We start from the raw sequence: 18761 nt of genomic DNA on the forward strand, positions 1-18761 counted from the left end.
CCAATAAAGCCAGATGCTAGTGATTGTTTAGTATGTTATGTTATGTTATGTTATGTTATTTAACCTTTATAACGCTCACAAATACTCAATTAGTGTCCCGGCGCGACCTTGAGAGGTGGAAGGAGCCAGATTAAACAAACAGAAAAGTTTTCAGATTTTTCTTAAATTGAAGAGTGTCTTGAATGCTGCGAAAGGTAAGAGGCAGCGCATTCCATGGTAACGTGGCCTTTACCGCAAGGCAGCCGCTCCCCGTACTTTGCAACCAGAAATGAGGAACATGCACCAGCAGTTGAGCGGGAGAGCGCAGTAGTCTTGGGGGAGTGTAAAAGGAATACTGTTTTTGAAGATAGGCTTGTCCGAGGCCATAAAGAGCACGATGAGCAAGTACTAATGATTTAAACTTGACACGTTCAGTAACGGGCAGCCAATGAAGAGCACGTAGATTTTGTATCACGCTTCATCTAGTTGGGATGTTCAAGAGAAGCCTGGCTGCCGCGTTCTGAACCACCTGCAATTTGTTGAGCAAATAGCCTAGCATAATCTAACAGCAATGGAATAAGGGCTCGGGTGACTGTTTCTTTGGTGGCCCTGGGAAGAAGGGGGAGAAATTTCCTCACTGTTTTCAATATACCAAAGCAGTTCCCAGCCAGGTTTTTAATCTGGGACACGAAGGTAAGGTTCTCCTCGAGCCAAACCCACAAGTTTTAACGGGTTGCCCTGCTGTAACTGGTAGAACAGAGTCTGACGGCCAAACCGCAGGTCGAAACTGGGGGGGAAATTGGCTGAAGAGTAGAATTTCTGATTTTTCCTCATTACACTTAAGTTCGGCTGAGGCCAGCCAATGAAAGACTTCGGTCAGACAATTCTTAGCCGTAGAGGTAGAGCTCTTATTTTTTTCCCAAGTAAACAGGAGCTGGGTGTCCTCAGCATAGGCAATTATTTTTGCCCCCAAATCCTCCGCCAATTGGACCAAAGCAGTGACATAAATATTAAAAGTAGTGGACTCAGGGAAGAACCCTGGGGGACCCCTGTGTACACTCTCTGTGGTAAATATGAGGATGGGGGAGCCAAACCTGCTGCCTCCAGTCCTCCAAGAAAGACTTAATCCAGCCCAGGGCTGAGCCAGATAGACCTATCTCAACAAGTCGGGTGAGCAGCAATGAGTAGGGGACCGCATTGAATGCCGCAAAGAGGTCAAGCAAAACCAAGGCTGCCCTCCCACCGGCATTCAAGAAGTCGCAGATGGCCTCCTAGACTTCCACCAGGGCGTATTCGGTACTATGAGAGGGCCTAACCCTTAATTGAGCTGGGTGTAGAAGGTCTGAGCTTTCGATAAACTCAGTCAGCTGTCTGGTAACCACTTTTTCGCACACCTTAGCCACACTGGGCAGAAGAGAGATAGGATGGTAGCTCACAGGGCACAGAAAGTAAAGTGATGGTTTCTTTAATAGAGGCAGAATCTTGACCTGCTTTCAGGCTGTCAGGACAAGAGCTTCCTCGAGAGACATATTAATAAGTCTGTCAACATCCTGGCTAACAGTGTCTGCTACAGCCGCCATAAGTCTGGCCATGCAGGGATCTGAAGGGGAGCGTGATTTCAATGCTTTAAGAATTTTAATTGAGCTGGGCAAATCAATTGGGGAAAAAGCAGCTAAAGATTGGTGAGGAGATGATGTGAGTCCTACACCCAAAGGGGTACCTGGTGTCCTATTAAAGGATATAAAAAATGCCTGAATCACCAGAATTGTTTCCCTAAAAAAGCTGGAAAGATCTTCACTTCCGGAATTTGAATAAGGAAGTGTGCTAGATAGTACTTTGGGCGACAAGAGACTCTGGATGATTGCGAATATTTCTTTGGAATTATTCCTAGCTGAGTAAATCCTAGACGTGTAATACAGGCTTTTGGCTTGAGTTATAGCCATATAATAAGTTTTCTGTTTACTTCTCAGCGCAAGTTTAGCCCTTGGGCAATAATCCTTGTGCCAGTCTCTTTCTAGCTTCTTATGTTCCTGCTTTAACACCCTCTGGTCAGATGTAAACTATGGTTTGGAGGGAGAGTCCCTGGAATGCTTGTGCCAAATGGCAGGGGATATGAGATCTATGGTATTAGAAATCCAGCGTGTGAAGGAGGCAAATTCCCCTTCCAGGTCACCCACAGTATTGGGACTGGAGACCTCCGGTGCTTGGCTGAACACTGATGGATCAATTTTTGCAAACGCTGGCTCGCATTTTGGCCTGGCCGAGAAGTTAACGTCTGCCACTACCTAAGAGAAGCAGGTCAGGAAACGATCCAACCAAGGGACCGGAATAGGGTCTTCAACCAAAATTGGGAAGTTAGAGTATATAGGGTCTATAATGTGGCCAACAGACTGTATTGGACAGCTGACCCATTGAGTAAGCTGGGCAAGATTCAGCGTGTCCCCAAAGTCAAGGGAATCCCTTTCGGCTATTTGGTCGAGCTGAATATTTAAGTCACCAAGCACAATATATTTGGAAAAGCGGAGTGCTCAGGGAACAATGACATCCCCCAGTGCCTGGAGAAAGGCACCTGCCGGACCTGGGGGTCTATAGATCAGGGAGCCTCTCAATGTAAAGTGTGGCAAAATATTAATATTGAGATCCTGCATTTCGCAGTCCCTCTCCGAAGTGACCTTGCCACAATGGAGGTCCCACTTGTCTCTGTATATAACCACCACCCCCACCCCTTAGTCCTATCAAGTCTAACAATCCTAAAGCCTTGAGCGATGGCCAGCGCCAGTGTGGAGTTAGAGAACTCATCTAGCCAAGTCACAGTAATAAACAAGAGGTCAACTGGTTTGTCCACCAAAAGATCAGACATCCTGATAATGTTTCTTGAGGGAGCGCGTGTTAATGAGGGCATCGTGAATTAATGGCTCTTGCTTGCCCCACCTGACAGGGAAGCTAAGAGGAGCAAGACCAGGAGAGCAAGCAAACAGCGTGAAGCCACAGGTGGAGCAAACTGAATCAGAGCACTCTAACACATCCCACTCACTAGAGTGGGAACAGGGAGGCAGACAAAGGGTCTGAATCTCTTCCCCGTTGTAGTGCAGCCGTTCACCATGTTGAGGCACCTGACGGGCAACATGTTTGGAGCTGGAAGCTTGCAGGACACTGACGGGCGCAGACAGGTTTGCCTTAGGGTCACCTGTGGCGTGTCCGTGCTGTGCACATATTCAAATACCAATTACCCCAACGACTAGAGACCACACTTCCATAAGATGGCATCTCTCTTAGTCAAAAGGGAAACCAAGAAGTAGTGGCCAATCCGGGGACTCACACATCAAATTCATGCAGTACAGGAGCAGCAATAACACAGTACTAATAAAAGCTAAAACTTCTTTTAAAATGCGGGAATTGATATGCGAGTGCTTAATGAATTTTTTAAGTGCAAGTAAGAGTAAAATTAGCAGCAACAACATGTGCATATATAGCAAGTTAGCAAGCAGCATCAGGAGCAGACAGAGCAACCTCTTAGGGTGCTGCGCATCCCATCGTGCACATATTTAAATAATAATTAGTCCAACGACTAGAGAGCGCACTCCCATAAGATGGCGTCTCTCCTAGTCGAAAGGGAAACCCTGAAGTAGTGGACCCTCGGTGGGAGTTACTTTCTAAGTACTTCAACATACAGCAGCATTTGTGTAGATCTACACTATTCGCACTCTGTGTTCTAAGAATAAAGCAAAAACCTAGGGCACAGCCAATAGGACAGAAGAAGAGAGAGCCTCTTTTGTAAATCGAAAGTGCAGGCTAAGAAGACAAAAGGGTAGATGTTTATAGTGGCAAAATTGTAATACGTTTCCTAACACAGGGTGATTGAATATTATTGCTTATAAGATGTATTCAAGCAAGTGGAGTTTCTCAGAGCAGGAAATAGCTAGACTAAATCAATTAAATATTGTTATGAGAATGCAATGGCATGTTGTAATTAGGTTATGGTATATGCAGGTGAAGATCTCCATTTAGAGGTGGGCATTATTGAGACAGCCATTGAAAATGTGTTGCTGTCCCATCTGCACGCCCTGCCGCGTTTAAATGTGGGGAGATTGTGGTTTTCCCAATGGAGGGGGGGTCATTGATTCTGCTGATAGGAAGCCTTTCATGGCTGAGTAACCTAGCTGTTGAAGTTGGTCTTCAAATAAAATATTCGCTGGCTTACATTCTGCCTGGCACTGCCATGTACAGCATGCGGCACTGGACAGAATAAAATCAAAAATGCCCCTCCAGTACTAAACTAATCATATCCTACTTATATATTATCTGCACAGCTTACTGCAAGAAGTGCGTAACTTCTTATTTTTTCACTACTAAAAGTGTGTATATTTTCAAAATATGGACTTGACTATAATTCTGTACTAGCAGATCAATGTACCAACCTTTTTCTATTAAGTTATATTATGGTAAGGTTTATTTGGATGGCACCCAATACCTATTCACAGGAGTTTATGAAGCTTTCTCTTTAACTAAACTGACTAAAATAGAACCCTCCTACTGCTATGGTTAACTGTATCTTTTTACTGGTCCAAAATAATGTCTTGACAATTTGTAACAAACAAGGAAACAAACAATCAACATCCTCCCAATCTTCTCCTGCCTTCGACAATCCGGATGTGAGGAGTCAAAAGACAGACCGCCCTTTACTCATAAGCAGGCAAAAAGCTACCGAGAACACCAGCAAACACTTTACCATGGTTGTCTCTTGAGATATTTCCTCTCACTCTCCGTCACCAGAAGCAATGAGTTAATTACCACATTCTGAGCCCAATCCACTAGGGTAAACTTAGATCTGAATACTAAGTTCAGACCTGAAGTCTAAGGGCCAAATTCACAAAGGTAAACTTAGACTTTAGTTCTAGGTTTACCTTTTTGAAATGGGCCCTTAGACTTTAGGTCTAAACTTGTACTTTAGGTATAAATTTAAAGTTCATGTCTAAGTGTACTTTTGTGAATTAAGCCCTCTGTGCCTTAGAAATATGATGCACTGGGGATTTACTCTTTTCTTCCATATTTTTGTTTTGTAATGTTGAAGCTATGCTCTTATAAACCAGGTTACAATTAAAAAAAACATCGCTCAATAACAATATTTTCCTGGAAAGGGCAACTCTGTGCCATATATTTTACTGGGTGTTCATATTCTACCCTTTACAGACATAGGCTTCTTGCACATCATCTTGTCTAATTACAGGTCCTGCTCCTTTCCCTGGTCCCAGAGAAACCTGCTACTTGGCTGCAGCCAAGCCCTACTCCCATCCAATCATGCAGCCAACCACAGTGGTGCACTTCCCTAGAATGTGTGTAATAAAGTCCTTCTGCTGAACCTGTTAAGCCTGGTTCGTGGCCAGACCTTTCCCCAACAAACAACAACCAACATCTAACTCAAGCTGCAGACAGTCTTTGGTCATTTGATTGTACGAAATAGTTCCTGTCCTAAGACCAGAACCCGTACTCAACTCACTGTGCATGTATAGGTGCTGGTCCATTTAAGTGTGAATGTATGTCTTGTTTTCACTTAATTTCTGTTTTCTTTTTGACAATATTGTGTTGGCAAACCCAGATAAGGGTCTATGAACTTGACACCCAAATGCACTTAAAAAAACTATTGGGAGGATGAATTCACACCCTTGCTAATCCCTGCATCATGTTCCCCAGGCACAGTCCCGAACTAAAGTAGTTAAACAGATTGTTTGGTTGCACAAGCCCTAGTCCAGTTCATGGACGCTCATTGGTCAATTGATGAGAATGGTACCTTGTCCAATGGGTCTTTTTTTTAAAACTTTTAGAAAGGGTCCACAAACACTTTGCAGATTTGGACTATGGAGGGTTTGCCAAATAATTGTTGGGATATATAATTAATGAACTAGTTGAAGCCCATTCAACATATTTTTATATAAATATCTCCAAAACAGCTGAACAGGTTCACACCAAATCACAAAAAGGTTACTAGCCTGGGTATAGTTCTACTTTTCTGCTAAGTTTATCTTAATTCAGGTCAGCAATCTTGTTGTGGCGCAAATATTTCAATGGGAGCTTGATTGGGAAATAACTTATTTGTTGCTTCCACCCAGTAACTTCTCTCCTTGATGTGTATGCAGTAAATGTAATAATGTTGGTGTACTCTCGCACAACCGGTGTAATCCACCAGGTTTCCTGTGACGGCCTCACATGCACTAATACATGTTCCCTGATGAAGGCTATCAGTAGCCGAAATGCATTGGATTACGAATTAACATGTCTTTGGAGTGCAAATTAACTCAAACTATGAAAATAAAAATTATGCATTACAAGCTCTCAAATTGAGGACAGCCTTTTTTCGAACCTTTAAGCACAAGCCACGGATAAATCAGACAAACCCCACTTGGGGGCACTGCTGTGACCAGGGGACGTTTCCCACTTAGGGGCACTCTACGGCATATGCAGTAAATGGGACACCTTTTCTGCTTTTTTGTCAAATGGCACATGAAACAAAAGGGTTATGCCAATTTAGTCCACCAGGATGTTTCACAAATGACTATGCTGTTTTTGGACTGTTACTGTGAGCGAGTCTCGCTACCCGAGTCTTACTCATGGTAAATTTATGGTAATTGGACTAATCGTGGTAACCATTAGTATACTCCTTTTAGGATAAGGCTGCTGCTGCACAGCTAGGGTAAGAGGCACTGGTTGGTTACACATGAACAAGTGAGCACACCAACAGGTAGTCTGTCACAGAAGGCACACTTGAGAGCTTGGTACTGACCTGGTCGAGTCCTTTTAATGTGAGTGGGCATCTATAGTGTAGGTCTGGAGTGCTTACTGAGGTCTTTGGTGTTTTCACTGTGTACAGATTACAGATGAAATCTGCCCGAAAATACAGCATCACCCAACTCAAGGGTCCAGCAAAGTCTCAATCCTGAGAGAAGCAAGTTTGAATTTATGATCCCCAATAATCCACATACAGACTTATGGCACTTCAGGATTTTTCATATTTCTCTGGCTCAGTTCATAACCTGTTTCCTGGCCTTTACCTCCATACAGGGCCAAGTTCATTACTCTGCTCCTCAGCAGAAGGATCAAAGGCCTTTCCACAAAAAGGGCAATTAACAGTACTTGGCCTAGCTCCTGGGAAAGGAAAGAGGTTGGTAGGAAATTTGCATCTGTTAATTAGCCTATCAAACTACAGCTGGGCTGGGATTGCCCAGGCCAACTGGAACAAAAAGGGATGCCTAGACCTATGAAGGTAACACAGGGTGGGCTTGTCTTTGACATTTTGGCAGGAAGGGATAGAGCAGTTGTGTCAGCTAGGGGCGGAGCTGTGACTCTCAGGTGAACTCTTACCAGCGACAACTTGAAGTTGCCATATTAGATTTTCCCAGATGATGTGGAGGAGGGTCGGGATGGGGTGAAGGGATGATATGGCATCCTAGGTTTGGGCAGGGGCGCCTAGAGACTAAAACTTTCCACCCCCATTTAAAAACCTCTGCATAAGTGAGAGAGAGAAGAGAAGACCCTGAACCTGGGAGCGACAATGGTGAAAGGAAGCCCAGTTGAAAGGAGAAAGCGGTACAAAAGGGGGTGGTGATGGATGGAGCATCTGAACCAATCAAACACTCATACCCAGTCAACAGATCTGGGTTTAATCCATCACAGTTCTTTAGCCCACTCTGCCACCCCAGTACAGACATGGCCATGTGCATATCAGTCTGACCTTGTGCCTCATGGGAATAGTCCAGCCCGAACTGCCAAGCCATGCCTTCCCTGGACCAGAAACAAGCTTCCTAGGACCGGTTTTCTGGCATTTCAGCCATCTTCAGTTGAAAGGAGAAGCCACTGGATCTCCTGCAAGGATGGACTAAGGACTTTGGTTCCAGCGGACCCTCCAGTACCAGAATTGGCTTCTCCTGTCCAGTGGCACCGATCTTTTTATGCATCCTGAGGGCCAGTGGGTGGAAAATACTTTCTGTGGGACCCTGGAAGGTTCCTCTGAATCTTCTGTGGACTGGCACTGTACTCTGCTGACACATTTATTCCCTTCAAAAAGTCCAGAGTTGCTGGGGCCAGGGGAGGGGGAGGGTCACAGGGGGGAGGTTTTGTTGGCTGTTTGTGGCGGGGGCTGTGCAAGATGCCCACATCAGCAGGAAAATAGCACCGGGAGACAAGCAGAGGACAGGTCTGGTGCAGGGAAGTAGTGGTTCTAGCCCTCCAAGAAAAGTGATCCTTTAGAGGACAGGAGCCCTGCACAACATGCTCCCGGTGAATAAGGCTGGTCATCAGGAGCAAAACAAGCCCAAGATGACCAAGGTGTGGTTTTATAGTTTTGCCTTTTTAAAAGAAAAGAAACAAAACCAAGTGCATGGCCTCACACACTATCTGCTTTGAAAACCTGCTGGGGGTTGGCAGTGCCAGGGATTTGGTCCACCATCCTAATATTTTTTGAAAACCACCCCATTTGGAGAGCAAGCATGTTTGCTTCCCCCTCCCCATGCTAGTTTATGTCCCCCAGATTCCCATCTCCCTGGGGCTGGTGTGAACGATTGCCTGGCTTGGCAACCCCATCTTCTGAGGCCAGGACCTCTCTGCTGGGTGTATTGCTGCCCCTATGCCCATGTCTGAGTGGTGAGTGCCCCAGCACCATGCAGCTGTTTCTGTCGTGGGAGCAGTAGAGGAGTTTCTTCTCTCACAGTTGGAGCGGAAAGGAAGATGCCCATGCCACATAGGAGATGCATGATGAAGTCGATGGGGCCTGAGTCTGTGAGTGCCTCAGGTTGGACCTGGAGACCCAAAAGCACACAGAGTGATAAAGATGCATGGTGCATGGCCACAGAGGCATGAAGCAGCAGGTGATCCTAATAATAAAATATGCATGAGTTTAAGCCTGGTGTACCCCATAATGCCCCAGGCAGGCTAATATGCATATTTATTTTTACTTGTGGTGGGCTCATGAAGGTAGGGCCAGCTCTCACGATGGCTGAAGAGCGTTTGGTAGGGGTGCAGAAGTTCTGTAGCCTCCACCCCTTATAAAGTGTTTAAAAAAGTAACCCTACCTCTACCATGGGAGTGAATCCCTGACCCTGGGTACAATCTTTTCCAGAGCTGGAGATTTTGTTCTGGGGCTCCAGAATGGGGGTACTTTTAGTGGCCTGTAGAGTGTGATGGAAAACTGTTACCCAGTAGTTTCTGATTTGAAATTGATTTGTTAACAATATTCATGACAAACAGTACAATATTTACACATATAATGACTGTCTTTCTAGAATTATTTTGGTAAATCTCAATGGGATTACATTGCAAAAGTATACAATGGCACTTGAAAATAATGTGGTGACACTCTACCCTAGCCAGTAGGACTGCCTGACATATAATGATACCTTTTATTTTGTGAAGTTATATCTCGTACATGCAGGGGGAGTAGTGTGAATATGGGGTGAAAGACCCACTAGGACTGTAGTATGATAGAAGGGTGTCACCAAAGTGGGGGATGCCTGGGATCTCCCTGAATGTACGTATTTGTAATTTAAAACGTAGAATGTAGCAATGTGTGTAATAAAACTACTTTTCCTTTTTAAAAGAAAAAGCGTTGACTGGGCAATCATTTGTTCAGTGTTGTTCTTGCATGCCAGTGAATTGAGATTAATAGCCTACATTACCTCCTTTGAGCTGGTCTTCGACTGTTCTGCCTCGCTAGCCTGAGAAAGTTAAGGGCTACAATATGGGGTATTGGTTCCCAGTGTGGAGAGAACTGGGAATTAATAATTGTGAAGGCCTCACATCCTTTGCAACTAAAAACCCGAATGCTTACAGCACCAAAGTTATGACTAAATAAAAAATACACATTTTCAATGGAAGATGAGAATATGCGAATCAGTATTACGCAAACAGCATGAGATTTTTAGTATTTGGCTGGCCTTCATGCTATAGGAACATGTGTCTATTTAGACCAGGGGTCCCCAAACCGGTCCTGGAGGGCCGGATCCATGCCAGATTTATAAAATTACTACATGTATCTCAATGGGGATATCCAAAAAATCTGGCAAAAAAACAGCCCTCCATGACCGGTTTGGAGACCCCCGATTTAGACCATAAGCAGTCAATTGTAATTGTGCTGGCACTCAAGCATGGATTGTCTATAACAGCATGGAGACACTGGCACCCTACCAGCGACAGTGTGAGCTACGTTCTCACTTGTGCTTTGTATAATCTTGACTTGGGTTAATGTGTTAAGGACCTGAGCCTTAAGATAAAGCTATTATTTCTGCTTTTACTTTTCAGCTGTGCTGCTTAAAGCAGTAGCTTAGGCCGACATACACACATCTATTGGATATGGGAAATTTCATATTTCACAAATTGTTTGATGAATTTCTATTTCTTTTTAATGCCTTTGCATATTTACTGTATTCTGTGATTTACACTAAGTATTAATTTATCACACGTTTACATGACTTGCACTTCAAGTGCCACCACAATGTCTAGGTGAGTGAACTGCTCACAGTTGACATTTACGTGTGACCCACCGGTGAGTAGTTCAAAATCTGCAAGGCCCAATTAAGTCAATAAACTACCATCAAGTTATGCACTTCTACCACTACCTATTTCCAGCACCTGTAATTAGAAAAGTATGGAATAAAGTATTAAAATAAAATATATTTTTTAATTAATATGAATTTCAAAATGCAGTCATTTTAACCACTCATACAAATAATAAAATATGATGTATATTGTTTATTTTACAGATTACTTGACTAATATTTAAACGTTAATTAGGCATTTTTATACGTGACTTGGGAACGGTTAAAACAGGTACACTTTGTTTTAAAAAGAAAATATGTGGCAGGCACCTGCAAAAATGGAATACAAAGCTGCAGGCTTAATATTATGGCCCGGTCTGTTAACAGTCCCATTTCAAAAGGAAATACAATTCTTCCCTGCAAAATAAGGATCCCCAGTAATGATGCCAATGGGAATGATAATCCCACCGTGTACTTGTTTTGTATGGTTTAACCCGTTAAGTGCTGCGAACGTTCGGCGGACGTCGCGTGCACTACCTCGCTAGTGCTGCGCACGTCCGCTTAACGTTCCGATTCCACCCGCGCAATGGAACATCCGCACTGAGGCAGAATTTGCGGCGCGCTTAACGGGTTAAATGTCAATATTTATTTTTCTATGTATGCTCGCCTAGTGGTGGTATAGTTCACTGGTTTAGTGGGTTCCAGCACTTAAAGCTAACACCCAGATTTACTAAGCCCTTGAGCTGAAATTGGGTCACACAGGGCAACCCAAGGCAATGCAAGGACTTAATTGATATTTACTAAGCCACGCAAAGCCACTTTGCACGGCTCTCTGTGGCTTAGTGAATCCAGAGTAGCGCAATGCAGCACAAATTGCTGTCTTTTGTTATTCTGCTTCGGAAAGGCGTTCCACGGGTCGGGTGTGAGTGTTCTCAGGCATCAACCCATGGATTTCGACACAATCCCAGACTTATCAAGGGTACTAAACCTGGGAATGCATAAGAATGCTAAACCATCCCACGAGAGGAGTAGCGAGGAGAAAAATGTTGATTTCTCTTTGTTATTTCCTCTTTCTATGTGTGCTGAATTTTGCAGGACATGTTGAAAGAGGAAAATGCCCCTGAGGATTGTTTTTGTGCAAAGAAAGCCTCCCTTCCTGCCCAAAAACAATCCTGCTTACAACGCAGGTACCCTTGCCTCATGGCGCAAGGGTGCCAGCGCTGGCTCAAAGCTGCACTTAGTGCGCCAGCACTAAGAGAGAGCACGAATGCCCCATACCTTAGCAAATATGGCACATTCCTGCTCTCTCAATTTGGTCTTTATGCATTTAGTCAAAGTCCAGCAGATCTGTTCCTTAGGCAGGATATTACAAAGTAATCTTAATGGTGAGGTAAAAACTGGTAGCTACATAATAGAAATTGTAGAGGTCTTGTTCACAAAGAACAAGTTTACATTTAGAGTTGTACACTTATGTCTATGCATGGACTTTAATATGTGACTTTTGAGAATTTATCACGACTTACATATATGACTTTTGAGAATCCATAAACATTGCTAGCAGAAACATAAGGTGCTCTACTACTCCAAGGAGTGTCCTAGCGCTCTGCACTTCCAGTGAGATGCAACTAAGAGAAGTAAGACTAATCCTGCTTAAAAAGCCATGTTTTCAGTTTCTTCCAAAACTAAAGGGGGTAGCTGAAATGCAAGGTAACTCCAAAGGGAGTTTGTTTCAAAACAAAGGTCCCACCAATGAAAAGGATCTGCCCCCGTTCTGAAACAACGAATCCTAGGGATTTTGCCCAGAAAGAGGCGAGTACAACTTGGCACCTGCTCCTGGTGCAGAACATCCGGGAGAGCATTAGGAATGTCAAGTGACAGCTACGTCTACCCAAAACAGAGGTATTCATATGGTATATCTTCACTTTTTGGAAAATGTAGCCAGATGTACAAATGCATATTTTTTTTTTAAATTAAGTTTTATTATACATTTCACAGCTGTAAACCATACTTCACTTATAATGAATATTTATCAATCTGAGTGAAAATAATACATACAAGAGACTTTACAAAGTTTGGAGCATCAAGGAGCCATGATGTTGATTTACACATCTTGCATCATCATTAGCATAGATGTCATTTCTATATACTTTAACGCTGCTAAACTAGCCCTGGACTGCATGTCAGTATGACCTGTCCTGCAGAATACTGAATGTACTATCTCAGCGCCATTCTATGGATCATCACTCGACTCGCCCATGTTTTTTAACGCTAAGTATTATTTATACAAATCTCCAAAACGTTTTTGGCGGTTCTGTGGGGGTATTAGGTCACTATCAGCCTGATTCATCATTCTCCCGTTTTGCGAGCCCCTAATAGCGATTCATAGCGAATCGCTATTAAGGACTTGCAAAACGGGATTCATGTAGAAATTGCATAAAGAAATGCGATTCCTACATATTCCTTATTTGCGATTAGCAAATTGCTAATCGCAAATAAGGAATAACTCGCCATTCATTCCTATGGGCCAAAAGTCCCATAGGAATGTGGAGTATTCCTTATTTGCGATTAGCAATTTGCTAATCGCAAATGAGATAGCGATTTGAAGGGTGCCAGGGGTGTTCAAAGGACACCCTGTAGCACCCTTCAAATGAAATTTTACACAGGTGTTGCACACACACATGTCCAAAGGACATGTGTGTGTGTAACATGCAACTCAGAAAAATGCATTTAAATGCATTTTTCGGAGTTTTCGCAATTTACCACGAGGTCTGACCTCGCGGTAAATTGCAGCCAGAAATTGCGAATTCGCAAAAAAAATTTGGATGATGAATTGCATTTGAGAAATCTCAAATAGAGATTCCTTAAATGTAATTCCTCGCAAAATTGCGAGATCGCAATTAGCGATTTTTGCATTTGAGATGCTGAATCCCAAATGCAAAAATCGCACTTGCAAAGGGCCAGATTCTCAGAATCTGGCCCTTTGCGAGCCGATTTCGGCATGATGAATCAGGCCGTTTATGTTTCGGACTGTGTATTGTAGAATATCAGGGGCCTCATTTATGAGAAATGACGCATCGCTGAGTGAAAGCAGCGATGCGTCACTTCTCAGTGCGCTCTCCTTGCGACATTCCTGATGCGTCTTATTTAATGTATGACGCATTATGTCGCAAGGAGTTACAGATACGTCAGTATTTCTGACGTATCTGTAAGCGCAAAAGTGACGCATTGCTGGAGTGTGTCACAAAAGTGACGAAACTCCAGCAATGCGTACTTTCACATGGGGCAAGCCCCTTGTGAAAGGGCCTGTGTCAGTCTTACGCCTGCTGTGAGGCAGGCGCAAGATTTTGATGCAATGGTGTCCTAAAAGAGACGCAGTGAAATCTCATAGATTTCACTGCATCACTTCTACGACCCTTCCTTGCGTCAATACGCCCCTCTTGCATACATTATACCTGGCGCAGATATAATGTGGCGCAGGGGTTTACAAAGTGACGCATCTACCTAGATGCGTCACTTTGTAAATGTGGCGCAACAAGGCGCATTTTTTACGCCACTGGTGCATCACAAAAAGTGACGCACCAGCGGCGTAAAAGTGACGCACGGCCTCATAAATGAGGCCCCTTGTCTTTTTCCTTTTTGGATTTTGAGGGAGGAGGTCTCCTCGACCAGCGCACCGTCACTCTGAGCTTTGCAAGAAGCAAACCCAGACCAACTAGTTTTTTAACATCTTTTTGGAGGGGCTTTGTGTATCAGTCAGAGGGTCTGGAGAGAGTGACACTCCTGTTATTTCCCCCAATTCCTGAAATATTTGTGTTCAGAAAACAGCGATCTGTGGGCCTAATCAACCAACATGCAATAAATTTGCACTGATCTCACCGCAGCATTCGCAGCAGTCTGATTCTCTTAAACCATATCTGTGCAACAGCTCCGGGATGTAATATACCCTGTTAAGAGTTTGAAATGTATTAATCTATGTCTACCATTCAGTGAAACCTTCTGGGTGACCTCACAGCAATACCTTCATTTATTGTCATCTAGTCTAACACCTAGGTCCGTCTGCCACTGCTTTCTAGCTTTAGAGTAATGTGTAAGTCTAAACTCTTGCGACATCTCGTATATGTTAGACACCAATTTATTCAGGGACTTTGCATGTAACAGATAGGTGAAAGAAGGGAGAGCCCGGGGCTCCTGCTAATCATCGCCTACCAGAGCCAGCATGGCATATTGGACCCTAAAATAGTGAAATTATGAGAGCGGAGACAGATCTTGTCCATTAGTAGTAGCATCTTCCGTACATGGGAAGACCTCACTGTCTAAGAAAATATTGCCAAAAAAGAGAATTTGGATTGCCTTAAGCGACTGGACAACCGCACTTTCTACGATCATTGAGAGCCTTTGACACATCTCCACAGGCAGCGGGGTAGTACAATAGTGTACCACCTTGTTTATTTAAAAAGTCATGCCAGGCATGCACAGTTGAGTTTATGGAGTTGAGTACACCACAGCGTCTGTTAGGGGGCTTAGTAAGCGGCTGAAGGAGCAGAGAGGAGTTGACCGCTATTTTCACAATTTGAAGATGAGGGAGAGTATGTGGGTCATGACACAAGGCGTAGGCATGTGAGCATTGTGCAGCTCTGTAATATAATTTGAGATCCGGAGCACCTAGTCCCCCCATAGAATAGGGAAGTGTGATTATATCCATTTAACGTGAGGGGTTTTCCCTACCCACACCAGTCATACCATCAATGCACCCAACCTTTTAAAAATCTATTTTGGTATACCCATTGGGACGTTGTTAAAAAGAGAAACAATAATCTAGGCAGCACGATCATTTTCATCAGGGTAATTCAGCCCACTAGAGATAGCCTTATCCACTTATCAATGTCTTCCTCTAATTTGGCTATTGCTTTACCAAAAGTATCTCACATAACAATCTCCGAGTTTGTATGTACCTGTATTCCCAAATATCGCACTGAGTCAGTGGTCACTGAAGGGGGAATCTAAGTCGAATGGTGTCTTGACCGGGGTTAATGGAAAAAGATGGACTTGTTCCAATTAATATTTAGCCCAGAGACCCCACCAAATCTTATAACCTCTCGATTTAACAGCGCCAAATTGGTAGCAGGTTCCCTAACGTACAGAAGCATATCATCCTCATATGCCGACAATATAAGATTATAGTTTGTAAAGCATATCCCACGGTGCCCATGATACTCGCTGAGGGCGCACACCAAGTGTTCTTCCACAATGGCATACAGTACCGGGGACAATGGGCAGCTCTGCCTTGTTCCATACAAATTCTAGAAGGGTGATGTGCAGATGTTTCCTGATCGAACTCTAGCTATCGGGCGGGTGTACAGAACTGAAACTAGTCTAAGAAAAATCTCACCTACTCTGCACTCTGCAATACAGCCATCATAAATGGCCAATCTACCGAGTAGAACACTTTATCCGCTTCCAGGAGTACTGCAGCAGCTTTGACATCCATCCTAACATGTTGTATGACTCCAAACACAGTCCTAACGTTTTTCGTTAACATGCGCCCCAGCACAAATCCAGCCTGCTCAGGCCCCACTAGAGTCAGAAGAAGGGGAGCGAGCCCGTTAGCTAGTATTTTGTCAAATATTTTCATGTCGACATTAAGGAGTGATAGTGGCCTATAGGAAGAGCATGCCTGTGGGGGTGTCCCTGGCTTGAGCAGAGTGACAATAAGAGCCTTCCTCATCGTGTGCAGCATTATACCTTTATCACCAATTTCCTCGAATAGCCTATTTAATCGGGGGATCAATAATTCTTTATAAGCCTTATAAAAGGAAACTGTAAGCCCAATCTTGACCAGGGGCACTGCCCTCCCACATAGAGTTCAAAGCTACCTCAATGTCGGTGAAATGCAGCAGTCTCATCAGGTATTCTCTATGCCCGTTGGTGAGCCAGGGTAATTGTACATGTTCTAAATATCTAATATGGCTTTATCGTCGGCTTCTATCTTAGAGCTGTACAAATCTTCATAGTATCTGGAGAATGTCTGTGCTATGTCTGAGGGGTCGCTCAGCATAATACCATCCTCCTCGAACAATACTGTTACCACGCCAAATTCTCTTTGGCGCCGAGCTGGTGCCGCCAGAACTGGCCCTGGTCTGTCTCTATCCCCATAAGATTTAGCCACTGCATACTTCACAATATGTTTTAATTCATTATCAGCTTCCTTGTCATATTCTTCCAGTGTTTTTTTCAATGCCACAGTGATCTGTGGATCCTTCCCATTGAGTGCCTCTTTCTCCAGTCTCCCCAGTTGGCTTTCGAGTGTCGAGAGCCTTCCCCTGATGGAGGGAAGAACGCCTGCATGCTTACTAATAGCTACACCGCTGATGTACAGTTTCAATGCCTCCCAGACTGGGGAGAAGTGCTCCACCGATTCGATATTGATGTCGCCATCTCTGCTTTGAATACCAAATCTTATAATGCATATGGAGGGAATGTCAATGTGAACGGGCCAAGTGCGCAGGAGGATATCCACCTCTAATATGATTGGAGAGTGATCTGAAAATGACAGTGGCAGCACTGTGCATTCACAGACATGTGGTAATAGTGAACTTGAAATAAGCATGTAATCTATTATGGTATGTATATCACGGGGAAGAGTAGTGTGTGAACCCCCCACCCATGAGTGTCTAGCTATCAAAACATCAACCAGATCGAAATGCGTCACTATGTCACATATGGGTCTAGCTGCCGCCGTTTTTTTTTTTAAATGTTTGCTATGTAGACACTGTTTCCCCTACTCTGCTACAAAGCTTTGGAATGTCCCTTTCCCTTTTCATGATTGCTGTAAAGTGCAGTTCCTCCAGACATGTTCTGGTGTATCTCTCCAACCATTGCTAGGGTGGGAAATGGTTGAAAAGGAATTTGTGAATAACAACAGGCTCACAAGTATATAGGCGCTCAGAAATTCTCAAGGCAGAAAACACCTAGGGCCAGATGTGAAATAGACATCAGTTTGCTATTTGCTACTTGCTTATTTTTGCAACTTCAATTAGGAAATCGGAAACACTCATGTACAATTGTGTCTTAGGCACATTTTGCAATTCCCAGTGGGTCACAAATAGACCTACCTCATTAATATTCATCAAGTAGGTCTCGCTTTGCGAGCCATTAGAAATGGCGTGCTCTCACAGGGATGGTGGCCTGCTGGGGACAACAGACCACCATGTCTGTGATTGCTTTTTAAATAAACCTTTTTTTTGCAATGCAGCCCATTTTCCTTAAAATAAAACAGGATGCATTTCAAAAATAAAAATTAAAAGTTACCTTTTCATATTTTAAGATGGGGGCAGTGGTCCTTGGAATCACTGCCTGCTCTTAAAAAATATTGGCGCCCATAGGATCATGGCCTGCTCGTAAAAAATGTTGGTGCCCACATTCGCGAAAGGGACCTTCCCATTTGCGAATGGATTACCACCAACTTGAAGTTGAGGATAACTGCAAATGTTTTATGACTGCATTCCCAGTTGCAAACCATTCCTCTCTATTAAAATGCACTACCCGTAACATGCCCCTTCCTAATAGTGAACTCACAAACCCTATTTTGCAAGTCGTAAATTGGTTACTGACGCTCAAAATAGGGTTGGTACCTCCCAAAAAGCATTTTACCGGTCGGGCCGTTAGCGAGTGGTAAAATGCTTTGTATAGCTGGCCCCTTGAACCTTCGATTCCCCAACCTCTTGTGCGGAATTTACTAATGTGTAATAATAAAGAGCCCATTTTCTCCTGTAAGCTTAGGTTTTAGTAAATGGCTTTGCGATGGAGGCCTTCAAAAATCATATTATTGAAATTTGCATCCTAAGCAGATACTATATTGTAGCCTTTTGTGTTTTTTGTCAACAGGGAAGATTCTTCATCAATTTATGTACGCACGAAGTAGTGCAGGTTAAGCTGCCTTTACATACATTAGGGTAGATAAAAGAGCAAAATACTATTTAGTCTGGCTATAATTATAGTGGTCCAAATTGCGTTATAATGTTTAATTGTGAACACGCAACTGGAGATTGCTATTCTGAAATAAAGCCTTGAAATCACCACCTATGTTTACGAGCCTCTTGACTCTGACTAATGTGAGGCTGGCTGTTGGCATACAGTAAGTACTGCTTTAACCTTATACAGAGCAATTCACTTGATGTTAGTGTTCACATTAAGCAGAATGATATCATGCCAATCCAAACTTTTAAAAACACTTTCTTAATTGATGAAGACTACTTAGTT

This window comes from Lissotriton vulgaris, chromosome 12 (genome assembly GCF_964263255.1).
Source record: "Lissotriton vulgaris chromosome 12, aLisVul1.2, whole genome shotgun sequence".
In the NCBI taxonomy this organism is placed as follows: Eukaryota; Metazoa; Chordata; class Amphibia; order Caudata; family Salamandridae; genus Lissotriton; species Lissotriton vulgaris.